Source organism: Lissotriton vulgaris, chromosome 5 (genome assembly GCF_964263255.1).
Source record: "Lissotriton vulgaris chromosome 5, aLisVul1.2, whole genome shotgun sequence".
NCBI lineage: Eukaryota > Metazoa > Chordata > Amphibia > Caudata > Salamandridae > Lissotriton > Lissotriton vulgaris.
Window position 1 is genome coordinate 1931635235 of NC_141693.1, and position 6159 is coordinate 1931641393.

Genomic DNA, 6159 nt, shown 5'->3' on the forward strand with positions numbered 1-6159 from the left:
TATAGCCGAAGGTATTATTGCGCTTTACATGAGCATCAGTGTGCCCAGAATCAAATGATGTTGAACCGAGACTCGAACCTGGTTCTCTGAAGGAGAGCCTGGCACGTGCACAAGTTGTGGGGCTAGAGCACTGTGGCACAGTCCAGTGGTGCTTGTACACAGTCTGGGAGCAGTGGCCCCCTGGGGCTCCCTCCCCCCTTTACCTACGCACATGCTGTGGGATCCTGTGCAGCACTCTCCTTCCTCTGATAAAAGTACACAGACTGCCACCATAAACCCATAAAACCCAGGACTTTAAGTGGGCCTGGTCCGGCATCGAAACAGGTCCCAATCGGACTCGGATTGTATACCCTGGCCTCAAAATAACAAACGGTGGACGGGCCTAGCAAACTGGGCTCACGCTACGCGAGTCACACATAACACCTCTGCCCTATTCACCTCCCTTACAAAACCAGCAAATAAACTTTAACCCAAAGAGGAGCCCAGGATGTTATTTTAATAGCATTCATCCTGGCCTGCCATGCCTCCTTCTCTGCTCGATAGGAGCAACATGGCTAGGGTCACTTCGGAACTTGCGCTGTATCTTATTTTCGTCTGTCAGATGCCTCCTGACAGTGGTGAGTTTTTGGATGCCGAGGCGGTAGCCTCATTACTCCACATTCATTTTGAGTTTTTTAGTCGCTGTTTAGGTTGTCTTATTGAAGTGTAACGCTTTGTCACAGTTGAGGTTGGATCACAAGGTCAGCGCTGTGATAGGATCGGGCTACGGTCAATTGGGTTTTGCAGAAGTGCCAGCGAGTTGTATCGCAGAGTCTTGTATTCGACTGTCAAATCTCTTCTGACGGTGATGAGCTTTTGATGGCTGACACGGCGGTTGCCTTCTGACAGTGATTAGTTTTGGATGCCTGCTGAGGCGGTTGCTTTCAGGCAGTGATGGGTTTTTGGATGCTGTGTTGCTGTTTCAGTTTCACAAGGTTAGCGCTTTGATGGGCCGCGGGTAGCGGTCAAATGGGTTTGTAGAAATGTCTGCAAGTTTCCTGATCAGTGGGTTTTATTTTTGATCCAATCCTTTGTAGAATGTCCTGTTGAGTTTGCGGAGATGGTCGTCAAACATCTCAATGCCTAAGTCTCTGTGGAGGTCTGATGTTCTAGTGAAGATAGAAGCACCTGCTGCAATACGTAAGGCCTTGCTCTGTAGTCTCTGTAGGTCTTTCCGATGCTGCGGGCGACAGCCATTCCAAACTGTTGAAGCGTACGTCATAGTTGGTCGAATTATTGCGGTGATTGCTCGCACCTTGCTCTGCATGGGCATCGACTTGGTCTTCAGGAGTGGGTATAATGCAGCCAGTTTTGCTGCTGCTTTCTGGCAGGTCTTCTCTATGTGGATTCCCCAGCTGAGTTTAGAGTCCAGAGTCACCCCCAGGTAGGAGTTGCTGTTTTCCCATTTGATCTCTTCCCCATTGAGGATGATTGGTGGATGTTTCCTAATCAGCTTGCTGGTGAATAATGTTGCTGTGGTTTTGCTTGTGTTCAGGGTGATTTGCCAGTCGCTGTACCATTCCCAGAGTCTGCAGAGCTGTGTCTGCGAGCGCATCAGCACCTTCTTTACGGAAAAAATTGACAAAATTTACTCCACATTCGTCCTCCCCAATACCCCCATCTCACCAGACACCCCAACAAGTATCCTCCAACAACGGATAAAAGCAATACCCAACCAGACGACGACAATTCTCCACGTCTAATGAGTTTTCAACCCTTTACTGACGATGAAGTACTATCGGCATTGAAGACAATCAAATCTGGCTCTCCCGCGGACCCCTGTCCCCATTTCGTGTTCTCACAAATTGCACCAACGCTCTGCCCTTTTATCACTAATCTTTTTAATCAATCACTCACCACCGCGTCCTTTCCGGAAGCCTGGAAACACGCATCCGTAACCCCTCTCCTGAAAAAAGCCGGAACCGACATTTCTAATCCGGAGAATTACAGGCCAATTTCCCAACTCCCCTACCTTTCCAAGGCTCTGGATAAACTAGTTAACACACAATTGTCTCGATACCTGGAAGACAATTCACTCCTGGACCCCTCCCAGATCGGCTTTAGAGCCAACAATAGTACCGAGGCAACGTTGCTGGCAGTGTCGGACAGTGTCAGATGCATCACAGATCAAGGGGGATCTGTGGCCCTGATACTGCTTGACCTGTCAGCGGCGTTTGACACGGTGGCACATGAGTGCCTGCTAAACACTCTTTGGAGTAAAGGAGTACAATCCACAGCCCTGAGATGGATTAAATCATTCCTCAGCAAACGCACCCAAGCAGTGCACATGGGCCAATACCACTCAAAACCCTACCCCATCAGCTGTGGAGTCCCACAGGGAGCCTTACTGAGCCTCACTCTCTTTAATGTCTATGTCTCATCTCTGGCTGACATTGGAAGAAAGTGGGGCATCGGCATATGCTCTTATGCCGACGACACACAGCTGATGGTGACAATGGGTGAAGAGGCTGAGACAACAAAGAAAAAATTACACAGCTGCCTCTCCGAACTGGCGGAATGGATGCGAAACCATTGTTTAAAATTAAACGCCGGAAAGTCAGAGATCCTACTATTTGGAGGAGCCAAACTCACATGGAATGCCACATGGTGGCCACCATCACTGGGGTCAGCCCCCACCCCAAAACAGCATGCCAGAAATCTGGGCATTATCATGGATGATACACTATCCATGAAGGACCACATCCGATCACTTTGGGGCAAAGGATTCGCAATTCTTAAACTCCTGGCAAAAATCTTTCCCTGGATACCTCTGGACTGCCGTCGCACAGTCACCCAAGCCCTACTGGTCAGCCGCCTGGATTATGGCAATGCCCTGTTCGAGGGGATGAACGAACAACTATTCTCCCGTCTACAGGTCCTACAAAACCAGGCGGCTAAACTGGTTTGCAACAAAGGCAAGCGAGACTCAGCGTCCGCATACCTTAGGAAACTCCACTGGCTACCAATACGCCAGAGGGCCACCTTCAAAATACTCTGTCACGCGCACAGAGCTCTCAACAAAACTGGCCCCACCATCCTCCAAGGGAAAATCGAATTCTACACCCCCAACAGAAATTTAAGATCGAACCAACTGGCCCTGGCTAAACCCAAACGTATCTACAAAGCAAGGACCGGCGGACGCGCCTTTTCTTATCTAGCCGCAAAAAGGTGGAACGAGTTACCTGTAGAACTCAGACACACCACAAATTACCTCCTATTCAGGAAACAACTAAAAACTCACCTGTTCCCTAAAACATAACTCTTAGCACAGTCCTCAGCAGTCTCTTCTGTTTACAGCGCCGTGATATCCCCCGGGATGAGTGTCGCACTTTATAAATACCAGAAAATAAAATAAATAAAGGTTCTTAGCCACTTCTTTGTCGCTGAAGAATTGGGAGAGGTCTGCAACATCATCAGCGTAAAGGCAAGATCAGTCTTCTTTAGGTCCGTGGGGATGTTGTTTGCGAATATGTTAAAGAGGAATGGTCCTAGGATTTATCCATGAGGCACTCCAGACAGAATTGGGATGACGTTGAGCATTCTTCTCGTACCGCCACGTGAAAGGTCTGTTTTGACTAGTAGCTAGACAGCAGCTCAACCAGGTAGCTTGGAAACTTGAGCTTGATAAATTTGTAAAGCAGTCCCTCATGCCATACTCGGTCGAATGCTTTGGCTACATCCAGAAAGACTACTCCAGTAGACTTGCTGATGTTGAATCCATGGGGGATATCATCGTGGGTGCTCACCTGTGGCAATCTGCCACTCCCAACGGCCCAAACTGCTGCCTGCCTGTTTGTCTCCCTCCCGCCGCCGCACACTCAACCCATAGCGGCCGCTGTGTGGAGGGGGACGCGGATCGGACAACTACAATCCCCAGACTCCCCTGCGGCGGAAGACGCCGAAGCCCGCATTTCTCGCGCCAGGAAGCGCATAAGTAGCACCATACCACCCGCGTCGCGGAATCGCGCGCGGATCGCGCCCGGGAGAATCCCGGGACAAGGGTGGGGCCATCTAAGGCCAGATTAGGACGGTACGGGCCACCCCCCCTGGCCGTGATCCAAAAGGAATATAAGGAGGTAAAGAACTTGGTTTATTATTTTCTGGCACACACCTGCCCTCTCCAAGGGAAACCACATTGTGATACGAGACATTTTGTCACCTTTCTTTAAAGAGTCTTTTAGGTGTCTGTTGCCGTTTGTGTGCTAATCACATCATGACATGTAAGGGGGTGCGCAAAAATCCTATACTCACGAGGGATTTAGCCAAGGGAACGCTGGACCACTACTTAAATAAGACAACACTTCCCATTGCTCACCACATAGTGACAACAGAACGACGACTGTCTACAGACTACACCCCCAGTGCTCAATCTCCCTCACAGTCAGTCGTCGTAGCAGAAAACTTTTCATTGTTGGAGGAACTCAATAGTTTATGTAAATCCAATTATGCTGCTGTCGAGTCGAGATTCGAGCAAGTCAGTGCCTCTATCTGTCCTACAGTCACTACAAGTCCCCAGATTAGTGCATTATCCCAACCAAATAAAAGACTCCTGGGTACTCCCTTATGTCAACCCTCTAAAGGTAATACGAATTCTTTAACGTCTCCTCAGGACCCTTCTGGCAAAAGAAAACGAAATGTGGACAAACACACAGGAAGCCAAGCTAAACAACAAAAACCGAACTTGAGCCCTCCGTTGCCTAACGCCTTTACCCCTAAAACATGTATGGATCCCGCGACACGGCTAACTTCTGTTTCCTCTACCCCACCAACTCTGTTGGCCCAGATAGAAATCATGATTAACTCCATGATATCCCCCTTGATAGAAAGTATGAATAAACTAGGGGATAGGATTGCGGGTATAGAGGAAATGACTAAGGCTAACACGCTACTCCTAAAAAGTATGGCAGGGTCAAACCACACACAGTCTTTATCCGCCACTGTAGTGCCCTTAATATCTCCACAAAGTGATAATGACCAAAACCAACCAGCAGCCTCACACATGTTACCCTCAAACACCTTGAAAGTATCCGCAAAACCTATAATAGTACATAGCTCTTCCCCCAGAACAGGGCTGAATAAAGAACTCATACCCCTCAAAGGGTCACTTTCTAATATAGGGAACATGTCACGGAAATCTAATCATATACAATTGCCACCGGAGGCTGCCCCGTTTGTGTGCGTCCTCTCTGGAGTGCCAGCACTTACAAACGGAAAATCTGAAAGCCCGCAGGACCTAAGAAATAAGGTGGTCTTCTGGTTAACAAAAAATAGACCCCTGCCTCCTGACATTGATGGAAGAATACGAAGTGTTAGAAGGGTGGGCTGGCTAGGTCCGCTCCGAAAAGATATATCCGGCGACCTGGTGTTAATAAACTTTAGAAATAATAATAATGTTGTCCCATATCTTCAAACCTGGCGGTCACAAATAGGAGATGGACCTATACACACCTGGCAACTATCTGACTTTTACCCCAGACCATCACTCCCCCCCCCCAATCAAGACCAACGAAGCGAGTAACTTATCGACGGACAGAAATGGCCCCGGGGTGAGAGGCGATATATCCAGACTCTGATTTGATATACCTTGTAACGAATTTAATGATTAGCTGATTTCCTCCAAAAGATTTAATGCTATATTAATATAATGTTATTTATTGTGAATGAAATGTAATGGTGTATATATTTGAAATGTTGCTTTTATGATTTTATACTTCAAAATCGAATAAAGCTAATCGAACGAACGAATCCATGGCTAATGATGTCCACACTCTGAGGAGTTGGTGATTGGTTGAGTGGTCTTTCCGGACCCCAAACTGTTCTTTGGCGAGGAAGTTTTCGCTTGTCGCAAAGTTCACGAGACGGGCAAGGATAACTTTTTTTGAAGAGCTTTGGTAGGCCAGATAGCAGGCTTATGGGGCGGTAATTTGCAGGATCTCGTAGTGGTTTCCCAGCTATGGGGAATACGACGACTCTTGCTTCTTTCCAGGCGTTAGGGGCAGAATTCTAAGATGGATGCATATTTCTATGTTGGTGCTGGGGGCAATAACCTCTGAAGTCAAACAAGTAACTAGGCAAACACGGTAGCTGTTTAGCCTCCATGCTGAAGAGAGAGCCATGCTA